We start from the raw sequence: 25,472 nt of genomic DNA, 5'->3' as shown, positions 1-25,472 counted from the left end.
TTTAATCATGGGAAACAGTGGGAACTGACAGGAAATGACAATTCCAGCTCTTGCTTAATTTGGGGTGGCTGCAAGTATTAGTACTCGAGTGCCTGCTGCAATTTTCTCCTTGATCATCAAAAGCAATGCTGAGCTTAGTACGACTTTCAGGATCTAAGCTTGCAATTCCTTAAAGAACCTCGGTCCCCTTTCTCTTCTCCAAATAACATAGAGAGCACCATGTACTGTTTTGTGGGATTTCTGTAGAGCTTTCTTGTCTTCATCATCATTTGAAACTGCTGTTCGAATCATGATCTTACACCTAATTGCTGAATATGTAAAAAAAGGTAGCAATACTCTTTGAAACTACAACCAACATGAAAACTGAGGGGGCAGAAAGGGTTTATGGGGATGAGCCTTTAAGTGAAACCTCTAAATTTGAAACTTGCATCTGCTCCTTTATTCTTTTCTCTGTTTCAGAATTTTGTTTATCATTCTCCTTAGTGAGGTGTTCTTTTTGTGTCGTAACTCCATCAACATCAGGTTCATTTTGAGTGATGTTCTTGTCAATCTGGTCAAATGTTGCAGGTCCTAATGCCTAGGCAATTCCTTTCTCAAACTCAGAAAAATATCCATATTCATCTGCATTCTCATCGTCCACTTTATCCAGAGACTCTGTGTTATCTTCCTGCAGATTAGAAGACAACTCCGGCTCCTTCTCTCCACTCTCCAAGTGCATCCTCAACATTATGGTAAAGGTTGGCTTGGGTTTTCTGGATGGATGAAGAATCTTGCTGAGGCAATTGAGTTTTGGATTGATCATTGATGAGTTTCCCGTCCATAGATGAGTTGATTACTACTCAAAAAGTGTTATTTTGATAGCTTGTAATTAACTCTTTTAAACACTTTTGAGTAGTAGTTATTGCCTTTTAACCCAATTAACATATTAAGGACCTTTGCAATCAATTCTAATCAAATTGTGTTAAGTTTTGGTGTTTTGATAGCTTTTTGATCACCAAAGCAATCCAAGAATGAGGAGAGTTATTTGGAATCCATGGCAAAGCAATGAAGAACTCAAATTCAAGAAGAACCAAGCTTTGGAGCTCCATAGCCCTTTGCCAAAGTCGTTCAAAGTATGCAAGGAGAGAAGCAAGGAGAAAGGAAAAACAGAGTGAAGAAAACAGAGGACAAGCAGCTGCAGTCTTCATGCGCACTTTTGGAGCAATTCTCGAAGTCCATTTTCTACATTCTATATACCATTTCAAAGCTCAGGAAGTCAAGAATCCAATGCTTCAAACGGTGCGCGATTCGGAGTTGAAACGAAGGAGTTACAGCCATTGCAAGCAGATCACTCCAAAGTGTTGCGAAATCAGCCTTTTGTTGCGAGAATTTCGCAGCCTTTTTGTACAGTGCTATGGAATTCCTCCTGAAGCTACCCGATACATGCCGCAAGCTGGAACGCTGAGAACCTCAAGGTGGAAGCCAATTTTGCAGCCCTGCGAGTTTAACTTGTTGTTGCGAAGTGATTTCGCAGCCCTTCTTGAGTACCTGCGAAATCTCGCAGACACCATTTTCTCCTGCGAAATGGTTCCTGAAGCTTCCCGATATTTTTGCACCGACTCTTTTAGATCTTTTCTTCAGATATTTTTGTATAATTTCCATTTTCTCCTTGTATTCAACCACTCATGTAATTCCTTAGCTAGGAAGTATCCAAGGAAGGATAAATTACCTTCCTATATAAACTCCCTTGCATCCACTGTAATGGGGGGATGATATATGTAATCCAATATATAGAATCAACGAACAGAGCACTTGCTCTATTTTTGATATATATTCTTGTCTTCTCTTTCATTTTCAATTTCTAGCCAAACAAACTCTGAGGATTTTTCCTCAGAGGATGAGAGGCTAAGCTTTTTGTCTCTTGGAGTGAGGAAAGCCGGGTAAGTTTCCACATGCATAATTTGGAAGTTTTGTTGTTTTAGTTTTTAATGAAGAGAAAGTGTAACCCGTTAGTGATTTCTATGTTTTTAGTTAACTTAAAACGCCTTAGAGTCACCTGGGCCAACACTTGGTAAGGCAAGTGATTTCCAACCATGGAAATGCACTAGTTTACCCCTTGCGAGCCTTTGGGAGGTGACTTGAAGGTAGGATTTTCTAGAATAGCCAACACTTGGTAAGCTTTTGGACTCCAAGGAGACATCCATTAGTTATCTCTTGCGAGCTTTTGACGGGTAATCCAAGGTTAAAGATCATCTTGAATGGTAAGTGCTCGTGAGAGGCATGAACCATTGCAAGTTGCATCAGTGAGAGGGATTTAGTGTTTGAACCCATTAATGGGAAGCATCTGTACAATACCGGTTGGAGAAGGAACTATATGTTAATTCTCTAATGCGAGGAAAAGAAACAAGTGACCGGAACTCCCTTTTTGTATGAGGAATCTGAGCCTAGTGATCTGAACTCCAAGAAACATCTTTTCTTTGTAAGTAAAATCAGTTACTATTTTTGGTTAGTTTAAATCTAAACCTTTTTTCATTCAAACATCTTTATGTTTTCTTTTAAAGCTAACCTTGAAATGAAAAGACACCAATTCAGCTTTGAATTGATATCATTTGAAAAGTGAAAACCCATCCCAGTGAACGATCCTAGAGCCACTATGCTATAGTAGCTTTGTCTTTGCTACCCTAGTATATGGTGTAATAGGTTATAAATTTTGTTGATTAATCCCTCAATCAAGGAGCACCAGCTGGACATGAATCAGCTGAGACACCAATTGGGCACGAATCAAATGGCGCCGTTGCCGGGGATCGAACCCCGAATCAAATGGCGCCGTTGCCGGGGATCGCCGCTGCTAGGGACGAATCATGAGTCAGCCACCAATATCTTCATCTCAGAAGTATCATTAGGAGGTAAGCCATTTACAGGTGCAAGGTTATTGTGAATATTACTGCTATTAGAGTTCTGGTGCCGTTGTTTCTTAAATCTGTAGCCTGCATGTCATCCTTTAGTTGTGTCACAAATTCTGTATTGAGCACATGATCACTAGTGAAGTCAAAATTTCCAGATCTTAAGACATCTTTCCTTGGTGCCTCTAAATCCATGTCAGCTTTCTCTTCATTACTCTTCCCAGATCACCCCTCTCAGAATTTCCATCCACTTGTCCAGATTCTGCCTCTTCTAGATTTTCATTCATGGGAGAAGTTTTACCACGGTTTGAATTGGTGCTCATACTCTGAAGCTGGAATTATAGGTTGAGCATATCTGATTTCATCTTTTCTACCTACAGATTATGATGGCATTTCTGCTCTCCAGATTCAAGGATAAACAGCGACTGTACAGTTTTCCAAGCAGCTCTTTTCTCCTTCATTAATGCCAGGCAACCAATGAGTGTACCTCACAAAGCTCTCCAATCTGCCAGTCAATCTCTTGCACGGATTAAATTATCTGTAGTGGGCAAATACATCCCCATCTCTCTGACAAGTTCCTCTAAAGTTAATATATCGTTCTTCAAAAGGTAAGCAACAACGTCCACACTTATAGCCTGCTGAATCGAAGGGTGAGATGAGTCGACGTACGATTCGGTGTATTGAGTCAATGGACTCAGTTGTGCCATTGCACTGTATAGTTGAGCAGATGGGTTTTGGAACGTGAGGGTTTTGGAGTTCATCATCTTCATCATCATGATCAGAAGCATAGCTTCCAAGACTAAATACATCTCAGGAGAGCCGGAACTGGATTTTCTACTAACAGCTTCGGTCTCAGTTTCTTTGTCTTCAACTGGAATTAGAACCTTAGCAGAAACCTTAGGAGTTAGAACTAATGGGGAAATCTGTGATACCTTATGATTTGAGGTGACAATCCTGTCGTCAACCTCGACTGTCATATCATATCTAATAAGAACTTTTGTCACAATTTCATCAAACAACTCATCGGTAACCTTTATTGGAACTTCAGTTATTGTTCATTTTATTTCCTGGTTAACAGCTGCAGTTCCACCAGCTTCCACATAATCCTCATCATCATCCTCTTCTTCAGCCACATAAATCATACCTGAGTCAACTTTTGGAGCTCTTGCAGCTAGATTTTTTTTTACCTTGGTGCTGCGCAATGACATGAGTATATTCTGAAACATCAATCATACTTATACCAGCAACACCGAAATGACAGTACTATTTTCCTTCAGGAATCCTTACAATTGGAGGATTCAAGCAATAAGTATTCAAGCAATAAGTATGATACTCTGCATTGCACATATCACACAATCAGAACACTGTCATCATCTTCATCAATGCCACATACTTTACATAAATCGTTTTAGATGCCCATTAATATCGAATTGCCATCTCCCTTGTTGTACGCATCTTTGAGTACCTTCTTTGTTTTCCCCTCTAGTCTCTATTTTCCTTTCTTGTGGATTCCCTGTTTTGAAGTGAGTCCATTTGCTGCATTCTCGTAGGAAACTTTAAATGTTTTCAAGTGCAGGGCAGAGTGGAACCCAAGAAGGTGGCGGCACAATCCTACATATACCATATGGCTCTGCTTTTGGGCGAATGCTTGCCATATAATTTAGCATATCTTGAAAATCCTCAACAGTTGGATAAAAACAGGAGCTTTTTTGATAATTGGCCTACATGCTCTAGTAACAACTCAATTAATTATTCTACTGCACATCACAAAATTCTGTAATGCACAAATTATCACCATTCTGTGCAGATTTCAAGAAACTCCTTGACAAAATCGATAAAAATTAGCGGGCAGAGGACTTTAGTGTATTCAAGTTATCTGCTGTAGCTTGTGGGGTATTTATTCAAACAGCTTCAGAGCAAAAATAGAGTCTCCCATCTTGACACATGCACTGACCATTGCAATCTGACACATCAAACTCACGAATTGATGAAAAAAGAAACAAAAAAAAACATCCAATAGCAAGCAGCCAAGCCACTCAATCTTGCTACATGTAAATTGAATCATTTCATGCTTGAACCTGTATTTCAGAACAGCACCATGTACAGACGAACTGAAACTTTCACACGGACAATACGAAGCTGGATACATCGCTCGCCACTGGTCCCTGCCTCCAATCATCCTCCTCTGTTTTTCTTCTCAAATTTAACCCTTGATTCACTCGGAGATAGTAAGCAGAGGTCCTCATGATTCTGTGATAAACGGGTGCAAAACTCATCCGCCATATTTACTATCATTCCCAAATTCGTCGAAAGACTTGGCACCATTAAACTCATCCCTTATATTGACTCTTCCGTCATATTCCATTGTAACCCAAATACAAGGGCAAGGGTTCGAACACCGTGTGGGGAGAGGAATATAGAACAAATAAAATAAAAGCAAAACTCATAGAAGGAGAGAATAGAAGATATTGATTAGTAAGCATAAATAGCCCCCCCACTTCAAGTGTTAATCCATGGGTTGATAATAGTGGGAATAGAGCAGAATAGGATTTAAACAAAAAAAAAGAACATGATCACATTCAGGCATAGAGTCATATACTTTCGAAGACATATATAAACCCAAAATCAAAACAAGGCAAACAAGCAGGCAACGAATCTCAACAAAACAAATTGTGGCCCTTTTCGTCCACACCAATCAATAGTATATTAAATATTCAAAAACAAACACACGGAGAAATCGAATATGGGTAAGAATTCCAAGAGTGACGAGAAGCATACCTGGGCAGCCTTGGTTGCAATTGCTCTTTTCTCAACTTCCTTTGTGCTTCTCCGCAAAAAAATCCTCTGAAATCCTTTGTTGCTTTTTCACTCCTTTCTCATTTTCTCCCAAATCCTCCAATGCGTGCCCTCACCAAAAAAAGAATCTCCTCCTCCTCGAAAGAGACTTCCCTCACATATATCTTACCCCCTAAAACCTAAATCTCCCTAAAAGAAAGGCAAATTCCCCTATTTTCTCTCTTCTTTTCTCCTTATCCTTTTTAAAATCTTCCAATTCAAAAGCAATCTTCCCAATTTCAAATTCCTCTCCAAAACCTTCCAAGGAGAGTCCCACATTCCTTAAACTCCAATAGTAAGTTTCCTTACAAAAACGTGGAATTTTTGAATTTAAATAATTGAATAAATAGATAAGTAAGCAAATAAATTAGGAAACGGTAAAAATAAATAAATAAATAAATAAATAAATAAATAAAATAAAAATAAATAATAAATAAATAAATAAGTTAAGGAAAATAATATAAAGAGGAAGATAACCAATAAAAAGTTAATGATAATCATAAAACTAAAACTAAAAAAAAATAAAAATAAACCAATAAACAAAAGCCGAGCCCAAAAGCCATGTAACCATGCAAGTCATACAAGTCACGCTAAAAATGTCCGAATGAGCCAAGTGTATCTAAAAGGTATCCTAAAAAAAAAAAAAAACAAGAAAAGCCTAAGTCTAAGTTAGGGCTGCTAAGGGTCACAATAAGGGGTCAGATAAATCTCTTAACCAAAGTCTCCGAGATGACTCAGAAAAGGGTAAGTCGTACGAGTAGTAATGGGCCACCAAGGAACTATCGTGGAGCACTGGAAGTGAATTTAAAGACATGTGCTAAAAGGACAAAATTGAGGGTCTACACCAATAACCTGGTTAATCTCTTTAGTCTCGGAGGATTCAATAGGTGCATTAGGTATTTTCCATCGAGGCTCGTACATCACCCATGACGATACAACCTTACAATGAGTTTTGTAGGATTTATAAATGTTACCCTTGTAACTAATTACTTGAGTTTGGCATTCAGGCTAAGCTGTGTATACACCCGGTCTCCTTCCAACAAAAACAACATAGAACTTCTCTTCATTTGCTATGTACTTGTTTATACTGATGCAAACAAATCAACAATCTTTGCATGAGTATTTCTTTTATATTTGCCTAAAACATTGATAATATGCTTAATTGAAGAAATGAAATATAAAATTTATGCCTTCAAACATACCTAAACAATATGGTTGTTATCCGTTTAAAATCAAGGTTCTTTACACGGTGCTTTAAACTAGGCAATGGTGTTAAAGTTGAGATTATAGCATTTATAGAGTTTAAAGATTGGTTGGAGGGTCTATTAGTAATATTGGCATGAGGGCCTATTTGCAATACAAACACAAAAGTACAATACATGTATTAAATTTTTTAGTATAAATACGTATGCCTATGAAAAGTGTCATTTTGTAGTCAATTTTCAGATGAATATTGTTCTCGTGAGACATCCCTTTCAATCATTGGTAAAAGTTAATAATATCCTATGATCAAAGTGTTCTTCACCTACATTATAACGCCCTATTTAAGTGTCCCTGAAAGATATTCACAACAAATATATTCGATTTGGTTTGATATGATATGCATAATATTATTATTATTATTTTATTTCGCTATCACATATCTATAAAATGTGGCAAAATGTGAATCATTGGTAAATTAAAAAAGATAGTTATTAATTTTTCCTAACCAAATTTTACTTGACCTACAATGTGTTCAGAACGAATATATTCGATATGGCATGACATGTAATATGTTAATGTTATTTATAATTGATTGTAAGACTAACAATATGTAAAGCTAATTTCAATGTTATTTCCTACATAATTCAAATGACAATACTCCAATATCCAATCAATATACTTTTTTTTTTAAAAAAAAAACACTTAAACCAAAAATCTCTGTACAATTGCCATACAATTACATTCAGTTTTGAACAACAGCTTGCCTATTAGATGACACTGTCAACCTCCACACCTATATGCACATTACAAGTAATACCGTGTTACTTGAAAAATCAAGTCCCTATAGTTGAGGTAGTAATATATGACATACTTCTATTATACAACTTCATTTTAGTTGTGATTATCTCCAAAATCAGTCTGAAGTCCTAACCTTCCCAAAAAGTGACCAATTTTAATTTAAATCAGTCTTAACTTATAATCTATCTATGTATTCTGCCCAAATACTACCAAATAACATATGTAAAAATTTACATCAATTTGTTTGTCTCGAATAATGTACAACCATTTGAAATTAGCCTTATCATATCCAATTTAACAGTCCCCATCATTCCGCCATAAATTGATGTTGATATGCATTATGTGTGGAAAACAACAATCTGCCCATTATCTTCATTCTATACTTCTTCAACTTGCCCTGCATTCATTTAAGTTTAAAATACATATAAACAAATGTTAATTAATTTGGCCATGTAATGCTAATTTTATATAAATGAGATTATAATACTTTCGTGCATCTACATACCACATCAATGGATTTGGATAATCCCCCCATTGACCAATAGTCCATGAATTTCATAATAAATATTCTACACCCATGGCTAACACACAATATTATGATAAATTATTCATGATGTCTAGAATGACAATTATAATATACTTAAAATACCTTGCAATCAATTTAAACATTATTCCGACAAGCAACCTAAACACTCACTCATTTGGCTAGGTTAGTACGTCTAGTGTCACAAAATTGAACGTCTTGAAGACTATATACACTACTTCCTTTTTGTAGGCAGCAAGCCATAGAACAACCTTTACCTAAAACAATCAAACAAATTAGATTCAAACTTTCCCTTTTATGTACAATGCAACAAAGTATACACAACTACAAGCTACTTTACCAAAATTTGTAGTATTCCACTCATATAGCTCATTTTCCTTCCTGGCTGAGAATCCTAGAGCTGGATTCTCTTGTTCTACAGGTCATATACATATAGTGTCCAATGGTTCTTTACAAGAACTGATAAGTAGACCTGCATTATTCGACTTACAATGAATTACAAAAAATATTGAGTTAATGAGATTATAATATTACAAACATAAAACAATGCAATCCACCTCACCTCATTAACATTCTGGTATGAAACATCTAGGGGAAACAAATGTGGCTCAAAATGGGATATTACTGCTTCTCGCATCAAATGTTTGGCGTTGGAGCGCATAACCATTTCCTGCATATCATATGAAAACAGTTAAAGTTTTCAAATTTAGCAAAACTTGTGTACATGTTATAACAACTAATCATTGAAATTCAGTCCCCATAAAAATTCTTCATTACAACTATGTATGGCGAAAGAAACAGTTTTGTCTTTGATACATCTTTGAATTGCAGCATCCTATAATATGCATCCACGACCTAAGACAAAAAATTATTTATATGTAAGCAATATTAACAATCACTAATGATAAGCTGTTATGTGAATATGAAACTTAAAATAATGTAAAATCATGGAAAATTTGTGATAATAACATCATTTCCAATCCAGTTTTCTCATTCGAAAGAGACGAGGTTGCCTTTGCTTAAACTCATGTCATGCATTGCCACTAGTTCCTCACTCCCACTGGAAACATATATGTTAGGGTAATACAAATTTTTTCAGGTTCATACAATTGAAATTGGAGTCGTATATGGTTCAACATACCTCGGGTCCAAATCCCCATCAAATACAACTGCAATTGCTTGTTTTGGGTCCATCTTTATTGCAGACAATCTGGTTTGTGGCTGCGCTATGAATGGTGACAATAGATTGGGAGCCATCCAATGCACTCTCTATCGCCTCCCACCCCTCTCGGATGGGGCCAAAATCACATAACGCAAGTGAAAGTGGTCATGGACGACTAATTCTTCATCGTCTGTTAGTTTGGACTAACAACTAATTAGTTCAATGAAGGACACTATAATATTAGTTATTTTGTAAGAATTGATGCAATTATGAATCTCCCCCAGAATGTTACCATTAAGTTTTGACTTTGACCCTCTGGCCTCCATGTGAAAAATCTGGGGTTGGCTATCGAATTGGTGTGTCTGGTACATATTTTGTGCCATACCATGCCATGTCATATTGGGCAGAGTTTGTATGCTGCTTGGCCATGGGAAAGGCATCGGATACATACCCAGAGTGACCAGCAGCACTTGAAGGTACACTTCTTTCCCTTCGGGTCCCCAATTTATGCATTAGCCTATACATGACACCAAGTTGTTGTTGTATGCCCTTCTAATATGCGATTATAGCACATTCTACTTCATGGTACTGCTCCCAAATTTCCTGTCACATGTCAACCAAAGTCCACCAGACTATTCAATGTAAAACTCTTCAAAAAAATCTTTAAAACCCCTAATTTACAATATTTCGACTAGTAAACCCAATTATAATTCCATTGAGACAGATTAAACTTGTAAAATAACAAAAAATCATGCATTTAATACTACTTGTGGGCCTACTCTTGGCCTCCACATGTGTAGGTGGTGGTGACGATTCATTGAACCCCTACAATTGAGAACATGATGCTTGTTTAGAACACATAAACCTTTATGGTATTTAACTTGCATGTCATAAAATTACATTTCTACATGCATATAGACTATATGGCTACCTAGCCATGTCCAAAAGTGCCAAACTCCTTAATCTCAACAACTAGTCACTGCTTTATCAACTCATCTGACCATGCCGAGAGTTGGGGCATTGTCATGGGAACATGGACGGAAGGAATCTTGAATTTCATGACATAATGAAGTTGCACCATGGAAATAAACATATGTGCAATCGTAACTTGGGGCTACTGATGTTAATAATTAAAAAGTTACCAAGTAACACATGTAACAAAAGTGCAATACCTGTAGAGAAAGGGTGCAACCATGTATCAAGACACTATTACTTTGCTTATATAATCTTATACCCCTTACAAGTTGGTCAATAACAAATTGGCCCCAATTAACATGGTTTCTGAAACCATCTTCATGGATGGTATGTCACTAGTTTTGGCATCCATCAATCCTTGAGGTGGGCACCAATATTGTCGCACAAGCATCGTAAATGAAGTATATTTGAAACTCCTCCTTGACAGGTAAGTTGAGGAGTCTCTCCTCACATGTGCGGAGTGTACTGAACGGATTATCAGATGGGGTTGATGAAATTTGTAGAATTCATTTGGCTATGAGGAGGCCGAAGACAAGCCCCACATCAACAGAAGTAAGATCTTATCTTTTGTCAACGAGATGTCTATGCTTTTGAATCCAACGTTAAAATGGTGGATCAACCATAGACATATATTGTGTTGTATCTCTTTACATTTTATGTTAAGAAGACCTCCAAACTGGAGGTCTCGAACCACTTCCAATTTCTCATCAGGTAACCTGTTGCATAGTTTGAGGAATCTTGAAAATGAACATCGTGTTGACAATCTGGTGGCCTGCATTAAAATTATTGGAGATCATTAGTCTCAACTTCCATTAACTTAACTACAGTTGCTAATTGAGTATTATGAAGAAATAGTATAGGTCTAAATTGTAGTGGAGATTTTACTCTTATGTTAAAATTTGATGGTGACAAACTCTACCTCTTCTATGCAGCCACAATGTGATGATAATGAGAGCAATGCTGGAGTGGTTCCTATGAGGCAAACCTAGGATTGTGTGGAAATCCTTTGATAAGGAAATGTGGAAATCCTAAACAAGCATCACCACAAACATCAACCTCTGAACAGGGTCAAGACTTGGAGCGTGCCAAAGGGTTTGATAGGAAAGTGGTGTTAATGGGATATAGAAGTAGGCTAGTCTTTGGACTGATTATTAGATACATCATTACCACAAGGAAACATTAATGGTTTGTTAAGACTTTTGGAATGAGTCAACAAAAAAAAAAAAAATTGAATTAATGTTACTATATTATTTCATTCCCTTTTTATTTCTTTCAAATGTCCAAGAATCAGTGGACTAGTATTAATATATTTGGAATGGTTAAAAAGCTATGGTGATTTGCATGTAAGAAGTAATGTAACTAGCTTGTCATTTTAAAGTATTATTTGTAAAGTGTTGTTGTGACACTAGTAGCTTAGACATGAATTTTACTAATCAACAAAAAAGTATAAACATTAATATGAATACATATCAATGCTCAAGAAAGCAATACAATTGAATGAAAAAACAAACAATACCAGCTATGAGAAACTAGAGCGCAAAGAAGCAATTAAGGTGCTACTGAAACTTCAATAGTGCAGTGAAGCTAAATCCTCAATAACAACCAACAACATTAATACCATCACAAACAGTACTTAAAGGACCAACAATATAATTAAAGAAGAGTTTCATTTTACTGACCTCTGTATACCAAGAATATATAATAATTTTACAGATGAAATTGCTTAAGTGTTTGAAGTCTTTTTTACTAGACATGTGTAGACCCTCAATTTTTTCCTCCTAGCACATGTCCTATTAGATACTTATTCGATACTTTACAGTAGTTTCTTGGTGGCCCATAGCTACTCACACTACTTACCTTTCTTGAGCCACCTCGGAGACTCTGGTTGAGGGACTATCTGACCCCTTATTGTGATATTTGGTAGCCTCAATTTAGATTAGGCTTCACTTAGGCCCATTTAGGACACTTAGTTCACTTAGGTCCACTTAGACACTGTCCTAAACATCCTATGCACCTTCGAGCCTACACATACTCACTTTAGGTCACTTAGGCACATTACGCTTCACCTAGATTCACTTAGATACCTTTTTTTATTACCCTAGGCATTTTTCATATCACCCTAGGTCACTTATGCACTTTTTAGGCTCATCTAGGTTCACCCCAAGCCTACTTAGATTCACCTAGACACCTTCCAGCTTGCACACATTCACCTCAGGCCCGCTTAGACACTTTATTGGGGCTTAACTTTTTAAGTAATCTCTTCATCATTATTGCATGCATTCGATAATTATATTTATTTTCTTTATTTATTTTCATTTTTACTCTTTATTTGTTTATTATTATCATTATCATTATTATTATTATTACTATTTTTGTATTCACTTATCTAATAGGAAATTACTTGAATTGTTTAAACTTCAAAATGTGCATACAACCCCCTTATTGAATGATGGAATTGTACAATCTGATATCTCATTTTCTCTTTCATTTTCTTTTAATCATATTTCATTTATTACCAATTTCATGACTTTCATTAGTTTCTTCTCTTTTCCTTCAATTTTTAATTTTATCTTATTTTGTTTTGCATGAGGGACACTATTTTTGGGGAGTACAAGAGGATCGTGGGATGAATTATCCCCAGGCATTGGCTCTTTGGAAAGCAATCACCACCAGCAGGAGATCACACCTTCATCACGATCCTTTTCTGGTCTCCTTTTCGCCATTCCAAATCAGCGTCTCTGCCTGTTCTCGGATCTACGCTCTCTATGCTGGCTTCGCTCGTCAATTTTCGTTGGTTTTTACGGTGAAGAGTTCGTTCGTTATGGCGGTGCCTCTAATCTTGGTTTCTTGGATTCTAGAGTTCAGAGGGGATTTTTTATTTTTCTACAACACAGGCTTCACTGCTTTGAAGTTGACTCCTCTTCCGCTGTGCACTGATTTTGTGGATGCTTCAAAAGTAAGAAATCTGATTCATTTGAAGGGGTATTTTAAAGGCTTTGGTAATTCATGGGATCATGCACTTGATGGTGTCATGCACCATGATCTTGCTTTATGCGCTCTTGGTGGACTTCTTGGTCATTTATCCAGGTTGAAGTTGGATGATACTTTACGTAATGGAGATATTTTACCATACCAAGCCTATAGCGGTTGCCTCCGGATGGATGGACAAGCACTAGTCAATCTTGAGATTTTCAGTAATAATGCTGATGGTGGCTTATCAGGTACTCTATACAAATATCTTGATAACTGTGTAACATCATCTGGTAAGTGGCTTTTGCGAAACTGGATCTGTCATCCACTGAAAGATGTTCAGGAAATCAATAATAGGCTAATGTAGTGGAGCATCTTAAGAACAGTACAGAAACTATGTCGTTCATTGCTCAATGTCTTCGCAAGCTTCTAGACTTGGAAAGGTTACTCGGACAGGTTTACGCGTTGCAATAGACTTGCTAGTGCGGCTACAGAAGGAAGGGCACATAATGTCATCATTATCAAAAGTCTTAAAACTTCCAATGTTAAGTGGTAGTAATGGGGTTGATAAACTCCTTACTCGGTTCGACGTAGCAATAGATAGTGACTTCCCCAATTATGAAAATCATGATGTAACAGATTCAGATGCCGAAGTACTCTCTATTCTGATTGAGTTATTTATTGAAAAAACTACTCAATGGCTTCGAATCATTCATGCTATTAACCACATCGATGTACTAAGGTCTTTTGTCGTCATTGCAAACTTTTCATGTGGGGCTATGTCTAGACCTGTTATTTTGCCTCATTCAGAACCGACAACTTTGTCTGGAGAGACTAGAGGACCTCTACTTAAAATCAAAGGTCTATGGCATCCATTTGCTATTGGGGAGAATGGAGGACTGCCTGCCTCAAATGACATACACCTTGGTGAGGATACAGATGGCAATCATCCACGCACTTTGCTGTTGACTAGACCAAATATGGATGGAAAATCAACCCTTCTGTGTGCCACCTGTCTTGCCGTTATACTGGCCCAGCTAGGCTCTAATGTGCCTTGTAAGATGTGTATACTCTCCCTTGTGGATGTTGTCTTCACAAGGCTTGGTACTGCTGCAGTGGACATGCAACATGATGCTCTTGGGATTGTAGAAGCGTATTAGGAATAAAACCATGGGATTGACGCCGCCAAGGATGATACACAATCCACGCATGAGGAGAAGTGGACATGTAGTCCACTATTAGTGCACAATATGCATATAGTGGGCTGTGAGGATATTCTTTTTTGGTTTTTTTTTATAGAAAGAAAAGTCAACATGGTAAGGTAAGAATTTGATTACTTACCAAGGAGTACAAAGCGGCATCTTGAGGGAATCTCCAAGTTGTAGGGACCCCTCCCTCTGGGAAACACGTGGCACGCACCTCACAGTGGCACGTGGCACGTGTTATCAGCCGGACCATCGTTATCCGGATTCTCCTAAGGATATACATAAGGCAGTTCTCCTATCCGGACCGCCTCAAGGAAAGGCAAATGACGTTTCAACTTCTCCTATCCAAGGAAGAGCAAACGTCGCTGGCAAAGCACAGACATCCGGACAACCTTCATAAATGCATCCGCTCCACGATACATCCGGGTAATTAGCATATGCCACCCGGATATAATCGTCCGGATCATCAATCAAAGTAAAGCAAGTCTTACACGCTATCACGACAGCCAGCTATGGCCCACATCCCATCACCTGCAGAATGAGAAGACAAGAGGAAGTGACAACAAGTCACTTCCCACGATCATTCTACATAATCACTTCTCACGATCTCTGACAGCCGCATCACCTACCATGGTTTCTGACAGCCGTTCGTAGGGTGATAATGCTCCTACCGACACCTATTATCATCATCACAACATAAAATATCTCCTCACCATTAATGAGAGGGACAGTACCCCTGAAGCTATATATATATGCCCTCGCACGAAGAAGAGGGATCCTCCTGGTAACCTTTTAATACCTGGTAAAAGGCCAACTGATTTATATTCCTCTCTCTGACCATGGCTAACAAAACCATCGGAGGGTGCGTCTGGACACCCTGTCCGGATGCCTTCTTGCAGGTATAACGGCTGGATCAAGAACCTTTATGGGTTGAGATCACGCGTCCATCCATCTGTCAACTACCTGGATCACCAAAGACGTGAGACATCAACACAAGTGAGTCACCATGTATGTACTTTCCATATATCCATGCGCATTAAAAAGGAAACGGAGAATTCCATAAAAATGGGGGGCTGCCATATAAATAGGAACACGGGATAGGCACGGGGATTTTTCGCGGGGGGGGGGGGGGGGGGGGAGGGGGCAGAGAGAACACTCGGAATTGATTTTTTTTTGGCAAGGATTTTTTTGTGAGACCCAAACAAAAAGCGGAGTGGATATTTTTTTAAAGGAGATCCAGACAGAGAGGATTCTTACGCGGATTGTTTTAAGGAGGAAGGAACAGAAAAAAGGCAAATTTTGGCAGAAAGATCCAAACAGAGACAAACTTTTCTTTTGGAGGGGAGATCAACACACGAGAGAGATTTTTTTGAGAGTGCGTTAAGAATTTTTGAAGCAGCGGAGGACTTCAAACAGGGATTCGATTGCCACTTTGACTTACCAAGAGGATTTTCTGAGTAACACGCATAAGAGCCACGCATTCGGGAGGGGTCACAGCGACGCGAAGTAGGTAAGTCTCCGTTTTCAATATCGATTTAATTTAGTTTTAATTTTATTTTTTATTTGGGGGTGTTTGTGATTTTTATTCATTAATTTAATTAATTTTGTTTGATAAAGTTCACTTTTAATCCAATCTTAGTTTAGCTTTAATTTATTTTATTAATTTGGATATATTTGAGAATTTGATTTTGTATTAATCCCGTTAGATAAAGTACTTACTTTTGATTTCGATTTAATTTAGTCACAATTTATTCTCTTAATCTAAGTGTGTTTGAGATGTTAATTCATTAGTTTAAGTATTCATGATAGATAAAGTTCATATTTTTAAAATCCCAAATTAACTTATTTTTAATTTAGCTATTAGTTTAAATATGTTTGTGATTTTAATTCCTTAGTTTAAGTAATTTGTGAAGTAAAGTTTATTATTTTAATTCCGGATTGATTTAATTTTAGTTTATGATTAGTTTAAATATATTTGTGATTTTAATTCCTTAGTTTAAGTAATTTGTGAAATAAAGTTTTTTTTTTAATTCCGGATTGATTTAATTTTAGTTTATGATTAGTTTGAATATGTTTGTGATTTTAATTCCTTAGTTTAAGTAATTTGTGAAGTAAAGTTTATTTTTTTAAATTCCGGATTAACTTAATTTTAGTTTATGATTTAATTTGAGTGTGTTAGTGACTTTAATTCCTTAGTTTAAGTAATTTGTGAAGTAAAATTTATTGTTTTAAAATTTTGGAATAACTTAATTTTAGTTTATGATTTAATTTGAATGTGTTAGTGACTTTTATTCCTTAGTTTAAGAAATTTGTGAAGTAAAGTATATTTTTTAAAACGAGTTTTGATTTTGTTTTATCCCATCTTTTTAGTTGATGTATTTTTATAAACTTAGTTTAGTTTATTAGATTAATTAATTTTATTGATAAAATTTATGCTTCTGATCTTGTTTTAGTTTAATTGCAATTTATTTGTTTGGTTTGCATTTTTTTTTTATATATAATCTTAGTTCATTAATTTAACCAATTCTACTGATAAAGTTCATGTTTTTAACTTTGTTTTAGTTTTGTTTTAATTTATCTATTTAGTTTACTCTTTTTTTTAGGATTTTAGTTTATCAATTTGGTTGATCCATGTAATTAATCTCATGTCTTTTAAAATTGTTTATCCTTGTTTTGATTCATGTTATCTAGTTTAAGTGGTTTTAGAATTCTAGTTTATTAGTTTAATTGATCCTATGTGATTGAACTCATGTTTTAAATATTAATCTTATTTTTTATTCATCTTTTTAGTACATGAGTTTTTAGGACTTGAGTTGTTTAAGTTGATTGGTTCCATGTCATTTTCATATTCTGAACTTGTTAATTTTATTTCTTGGTTGATCCACTTTTAGTTTGTATGTTCTTCAAAGCTTTAGATAACTTGTTTAATTGATCTTAAGTTGTATTATTTCTATCTTAAATATATAAATTTTCATTCTTGGATTGATCATAATTTAGTTCATATGTTTCTCTAAAATTTTAGTTAATTAGCTTAATTGATCTTATGTTAGTTTTTTATTATTCTTCTATGTTCGATTCCCCATTTTTAATTCTTGATTAATATCTTCTAATTTTATTTGATCTAAAGTCATTTACTTTATTGCTTTGATAGTTTTTTTAAAGTTTAATTTTTAGAGGTCATTGGAAAATCATGAAGATTGGCCTCTACCCTCACATTTGTTAGTTTTGTTGATTATTGAGAAAAATTTTACTTTGTGATTTTGTTTTATTTTGGATTGCCTATATTTGATCTTTGCGAATCGTTTATTTGTGAATAATGTCTTTCCTTTTAAAATAAAATATTTTTCTCAAAATGTTCCTTATAAAAATCTATTTTAAAAATTCATTTAGAGTCTTTAGAATCAAAAATCTCATTTTCTTAAAATAATATGCAACCATTTTTATGATCGGTTTGCATCTTTCTCGGTTTTTTAATGAAAGTTTTGGTTTTAAATTAGACACGAATCAAAGCTCGTGGTCCCACATAAATGGGATAATTCTGGGCTAAATTCGTGTATATCAATTGGGGAATTGGTGAAACCCCTATATAACAAAAAAAAATCTTTTTAAAAAATCCTTTTTTACTACCACCTTTGCTACTTATTGAAATCGTGTTTATCTTTTTTTAAGAATGCTATACAAGACATGTGTGATGACCAGTAATTTAGTGTACTTCGATCATTTTTTTTTTGTTATATTAATTAGATGTGCATGTTAGGATTTTTGCTCTATATTATTTATTATCTAACCTCTCCCTGTCTTGTGGAAGCACACTATGAGTTATATATGCTATCCAGGTACGTTCCCTAATACCCACTTTCTAAACCCTATGAATATGATTGTCGTTGCGTACTATGCCCATGCTTGCTATTGTTTGATTGCCTTGATATATATTTGATGTTTATTTGATTATCTTTGATAAAATGCATGTTGGGTGATATATTATCTAAACTAACCATTGATGTTTTATGATAGCGCTTAAGAAGTGGTCCAGGTACGCACCCTAACTCTCCTTTATTGTAATTTGATCCTGTTTGACATGTTATTTTTTAAATCACCTTAGTCTATCTAGATATCCTCAACTAATCAATTAATTGCCACATTTCCCCCAATTTAGTCAGTAGAGACCTCTTTAGGGCTTAGAGGGGTGCTACTTCCTAGAGGTACCTTCCCAATAAGTAACCTGATCCTCGGACCTAGACTCGGGTTTTTCAAAGACACGCTTTTCCAAAAATTATAGAGTCATTTTTTTAGGGTTTTATTGCTTGTTTTATTTTCCATTCAAAATAAAAATAAAATAAGTGGCAACTCCGACTTTTCTTTCCAAAAATTACTTTTTCACAAATAAAAAACGAGTCTTGCCGATCGAGTGGGGACGCACGTGAAAAATGTGGGTCCATAACATGTGATTCAACTGCAAGATTATGTCGTGTAGTTATCATATTTAATCTTACTTCAAAGAACTCTGAATAAACAAGAGTATATAACTTTTGCAAAGTCATAGAATTAAATTTTGAACCATATGTTTTAACAAATTACAGAATAGATGTCTCCTTACAGTTTGTCCTGATAATGAGGAAATATATATATTTTTTTTCTCTACGCATGCTTGAAATAGTTTACAAAGGTAACCAATAAATTGAAGTTACGCTACAAACTTGAATTAAAAATGAACACTTTTATATAAATTCAGGTGCTCCCCTTGTTTTTCTCACCATCCACAAAAGCTAATGGGAAGGGAGACAACTAACAAACATGTTCATGTGGATCAATAATTTATTAGTGAATGCTCATGTGATACACAATCCTTAACAGCCAACGAAAGCAAGTGTCTCAAGTAGGTTAAAATCTCAAGTTCCTAACAAAATTGATTAAATAAAAAACATGAAAGAATGCATTACCTCCATAGAGGCCATTGAAAAATGAAATTAGCCCTATAGGCTTCAACCTTGCAACAACTGCTTACTTGAAATATAGTCTATTGTAGTTATCTCCCACCTGGAAGAACTCATAATAAAGGGAATGGTCATTTAAATAATCGTACCATTCATCAGTCTAATAAATTTGGTAATGGCATACCATATTCAGATTTCTAAGGAAAAAATAAATGAATAAAAAACAAATGACAATTTATGATAGAACTTCCACTTTGAAAGCAAACACTTGTATGAACTACTATCCCCTTGGCAACTTACCATAATTCGCATAATGAATAAATTACTATAGAATAACCATAGGGGCAAATTACATAACAAGTATATCTCATTGAAGAGACCTTGAAAGACAGATTTTATTGCATGTTAGGACCTTATGACAACTTCGAATAGGTGCAAGCAGAACGTGATGTGATAAGAAGCAAAGACTAAAATGTGGAAATAATAAAGGACATTGTGTCTCAATATGCGGATGACATCACATACATGTGAACATGACAATCTGGACATTTTCCATGTCATACAAGTACACGTACGTTGATGCATATCCACAACCAAATAAACCTCCCCAATAAACACCTTAAACGTCCCCCCTAAATCAGACCAGACCTCATGATATTTGACATTAGTTTTTCTTCTGTTTTCGGTCCAACCACACTTTTCCATTTTTTTGTACTACGCATATGGGTGTCTAACATTCCTACAAGCTTATCCATGTGCATTAATAATAACATATAAATTGTTTGGTGGCACTCATATTTTAACCACGCATTGAAGGACTCTGCAATATTAGTTGTCATTTTATCCCAACGGTTTTTAAGGAACTTTGACATCACCCAATGCTTAGGATTGTTTTCCGCAACCCATTTTGCTAAGTTGTCATTGAAGGACACAAGTTTTTCAAATGCCTTGTTGTAGTTTACATCCAACCTAGCATACACAATGTTGTCCAAAAGCAACAAAACATCTTCTTTTCCTTTCTTTCCTCTAATGTTTTGCCTATTTAAGAAGCTAGAAAATTTTTCCTTCACAAGTCGATAACAATATGCATGATTTTCTATCCCGAAGAACTCAAAAACACTATACAAGATTCCCTGATGTCTATTTGATATAACAAACTACTTCTTTACCATTTAAGACCCCCTTTAATTTTTCCAAGAACCAATACTAGTCCTTATAATTTTCTGAACTGACCACACTAAGGGCTAGAGGGAACATTCCATTGTCTACATCATATGTAATGGCGGACAAAAGAGCTCCCTTATATGGATTGCTTAGGTGGTAAGAATAAATAGCCAATACTGATCAACACCCCATGATGAACCCTTGAATTGAAAATGCATGGACAATGAACAATTGCATGAAGTGACCTTCATGGGAAGTGTACTCCGCAATAGTTCTGTCACGCCCTAAAACCCACTCCAAGGGTATAACGATCATTTCACATCTCAAGCCCAAAGGCTCAAAGTTGAAACGACATAACATTCGTATTGTAACTAGAAATTTACCAATTACCAAATTCTTGTTCAGAGTAGTAGGACAAAATTCTAAAATATCCAAGCATCAACTTTAAAAAAAACTAATACATCAACTAAAGTATTATTATCCAAATAACTCCAAACTCAAAATAATTCAAATGAAAATTAAGTTTTAACATCTAAACAATGTCCAAAATAAAGAGAGTTTAAACAAATGCCCTAATAAAGCCAAATTTTCCTCTTAACGGTCACTCCTCGCCTGAACTGAGGCTACCTAAAAGATTATCAATAAAGGGGGATGAGCTCAAAGCCCAATAAGGAACATTAATACAGTATCATGGATCAAACATTTTCAATCATGCTTGCAAATAGGAGATATAACATATACTTATTTTCATAAAAACTTTTGAGTTCAAAATACTAATACATTCAAACTTTTCAATAAAACTTTCTCATATCCATTTCAAAACAATTTCTCATCAAAACTAAATCGAATACATTCAAAATATCTTTTATTTTGGTTATCATATGACAAATGGTGCCCAATTAGTTGGGACTTCACAATTGAGTAACTAGTTTCAAATTTGTTCCATTTAAGGTGAACAAAACCAAATGTCAACAATTATAACCCATTGACTAGGACTATATAATATCAACTATTATAACCCGTTGACTAGGGCCGAAAATGTCAACAATTATAACCAGTTGACTAGGGCCATATAATCCAGAGTCAAACACTTTATTTCATTAATTCAAACTTACAAAACAAAATATCATATCTCCTCAATTTTTCATTTTTCATAAACAAAGAAAATTGTCAAATATACTTTCCATACAAAACACATATTTGATCCATGCATAAAGATAAAAATAATATTTTTACACATTTCAAAATACAATATAAAAAAAAATTATTTTCTTTTATAAAAATCTGCATTAATTTCCCTTACCTTGAAGAAGTGCTAAAAAACTTGAAGTATTTAGCTTAACGAATTTACTCATCACCTAACATAATATCATACACAATTATCTAAAGGTAACAATTTGACAATCCTAAAAATATTTTATTTAGTATTAAGGATCCTAATTAATTTCTTATGCTAATATTATTACTACCCAATATTATTTTCAATTTACTAAATAATAATAAATTGATTTAGTGAGTTTCCAAATTATTGTAAAATTTATTTTCTTTCCTAATCTTACTCTCACTATTTATTTCTTTATATAATTAAATTAAATTAAAACCTATACAAGAAACCTATTATTATTATTATTATTATAGTTCCCATAATCCAACTATTACTTAACCACAATTCCACCCCCATACCCCATTATATATTATTATTATTATTATTACTTTCAAAGACCCTGCAACACCATTACTCCAAGCCACCAACTACACCCATTATTATTATTATAATAATAACACTTTTTTTTTCTTCTTTTGTTTCTTTTTTCCTAGATGTCCACACGCATCCTTGGTGTTTTTTTTTTTGTTTTGTTTTTTTTCTTTTAAACCATTTGCTACACGACACACATCTACATTATTATTATTATTATTATTATTATTATTATTATTATTATTATTATTATTATTTTCTTTTCACCGTTCTAGAAAATCACGCTACTCTTATCTAAAGAAACCTATTATTATTATTAGTATCAAAATTGAGATACTCTAAAGAATATCTAAAGTGTTCAAAACTAATTAACAAATATAAAATAATAATTTAAGGATTAAAAATCTTACTTGAAAAATTGATCTTCAAACCCTAAACCTCCAAATCTTCAGCCCTATGCTCTCTGATCTTTCTAATCTCTGTGTAAAAGGGTTTTCTGAGTAGAGAAGGTAGGAAAAATCTAATTTATATCTAGGGGTTTTAAATATGAAAAAACTTTTTTATCCTTATTAAATTACTTTAATTAATTAATAATTTCAAAATTACGATTTTACCCCTAAATTGGGTTTGGGGCATTACAAGTTCTAGGGTTTATTTCCCCTAGCCTATGGTATAACCAAGGCAAAAACACGTAGGACTCACATGGAGCTCCATATATGCGCTCTTGTGCCTTCTCTTTAAGGTGCCATGCTTGGTTATATGTCAATTAAACTCCATGATCACGTTCAAAATCCTTGCAAATTTGACAGGGAAGATATTCTAGAGTGGTTCTAAACACATCTTAAAAAACAACATCACCTCTCTTTGAAGAAACCCTTACCTTAGATGAACACTCATCTTGAGCTATATGATTATGATTCACTTGGTAAGTATGAACTCGCAAGATTACATTCCCCTATACAGCGTGAGCTGTTATATTCCAAGGACAACCCTCAACCGAAAACTTTATGAACATATGCGTAGGTAAATTTTTCTTGTACTTGTATTCAAGCCTCCCACCTAATAACATTTGGTATATTGCATTCTAAAACTCCTCAACATTTTTAAATGTATGTCCCGACCCTAATATTGCCTCACGAAACTGATTCGATTCCAAAGGGGTGTACTCACTATCTGCACAACGTGATGCAAAACCTCTTGATAGCATTATAGTATTAGGAATTGCATCGCATGAAGCATTAGAGGAAGGAAACATGAGAGGTGGCCTCTACATTTACATACATTAACAAAATTAGACTACATCATGCATAAAATTGATATTCCCAATATTTTAAATAGACATTCATGTTAAAGTTCATTACCCAAATGCCAACTGTGTATTAAGTATATTTGCCTCAATGGCTTCCACATAGGGTGACTGTATTATGTATACATTTGCAAAGTCATCATTGTGGGAAACCACGTTATCCAAGTCGTCCTCATCTTCTAAATCTTGTATGACTATAGGGTTGAACTTGAGGGTGTAGTGCATCTTCATCACATCAAGGGAGATGTCGAATTTCTCTAAGACTTTTTGAGTGAATTCTTCAAATAGAATTCCTTTATATATGTGAATACCTTTGCTTCTTCAACCCACGTATTCCCATTGCCCATCATTTTTATGGACAAGTTTGCCTACCATAAAAATGTAACAATATATCCTATTTGTTGCATCCATCAACCTTTTCAAACAAAGCACAAATTTCATTTTGTTGAACAAACAATTATGCATATTCAATGTCATCCAAAAAGTTTTTTCATCTCACAAGAGGTATTGTTCCCATACGAATTGCTACCACCAACAATTTGTCACCAAGATTTATTGTTCAAACAAAGTGTGAGGCCTATTTTTTTCATTCCTTTAACTTGAAGCCAACAACAAGTAATTAAGAAGAAACATGTGAAATGGAAGGTAGAAAAGGGAAAGACGCAAGTCAAGTGGGGATGTTGTTGGTGATCATGATAAAATGAAGATGCCATTTGTTTATACCTGCATCTGCACCTATCTTTAATATGAGTTTATAGGGTTTTTTAGGCGGACGATGAAGCAAGTAGTGGCACTAAAAAGGAAAGTGGGTAAGGTGCAAGTGCAAATGTAGAGAAATGAGAAACTTCAATCTTGATTGCCAACACCTTCCACCACAAAGCATAACCTTATACACAGAGGAAATAGTAGAGAGTGTAGAGAGCAAGGTCACTCTCTTTCTAAAAATTAATGAATAATGCATTAAAAAAACTTATATTAAACAACAATTTATATATACAAAAATTTAACTTTAGCTTATGTCTTGAAAAATCAGTTTTTTAGTGATGAGAAATTTTTAACTATTTAAAGTTTTATAATACCTTAATTTTGCCCACAAAAATTTCTATATCAATCTTAAAGAGTTTTTGCGCCTTTTATAAAAATTCTTACTATGCTCTGATTTATGATTTTAAACACAAAAAATAGCTAATAAATATATCCAAACAAACCCTAAGTAATCAACATTTATTCATTTCAACCATAAATTATGAAAGTTGGGAAAAATGCATGCCTTTACTTTATTTCTTGTAGAATTGCATATAGCTTTAATAAATTGGGAAAATAAACAATACAGTGAGGTTTGAACTTATGACTTCCTAACAACTTGGCCCTTGATACAAAGTTAAGCTACAAGGTTGATTCAAAAGTTTGTCGATGTTAGGTAATGATGGGGTAATAATGCACATCAAGTTGATTTGAGCCAATTCCATAGCTTAAAATGCTATTAGAGCCTTAGTTGTTAGGAGGTCATGAGTTCAAACCTCAACATGTTTTTTTAATATGCTAACCTCCCCAATTCTGCATTCCATGCTGCTTTCACCTCAAAGGAATCTAAACAAAGCATTTCCAATGACCCCTTCCCGTAACCAAACAACTTTGCTAGGTTTTATACCCCCTCCTTGCACATCCCAAACAAGCAACTGTTCAGTCTTCTTTACATTGATCATAGTAGTGATAGAAAAGGTTAAGAGATAGACAACCTCTTAGAGGAAGGGACTTTTATCAAAAGCAAGGAATCTTATGTTAGTGAGAGATTTAT

General features: G+C 34.9%; 1 pseudogene; it reads left to right on the top strand.

The window, feature by feature from the left end:
• Window positions 1-13,025: 13,025 nt before the first annotated feature.
• On the top strand, window positions 13,026-14,529 carry LOC104880953 (DNA mismatch repair protein MSH7-like; annotated as a pseudogene).
• Window positions 14,530-25,472: the final 10,943 nt, after the last annotated feature.

This window comes from Vitis vinifera, chromosome 12, assembly GCF_030704535.1.
Source record: "Vitis vinifera cultivar Pinot Noir 40024 chromosome 12, ASM3070453v1".
NCBI classification, from domain to species: Eukaryota; Viridiplantae; Streptophyta; class Magnoliopsida; order Vitales; family Vitaceae; genus Vitis; species Vitis vinifera.
This window is presented reverse-complemented; position numbering and strand designations above follow the sequence as displayed.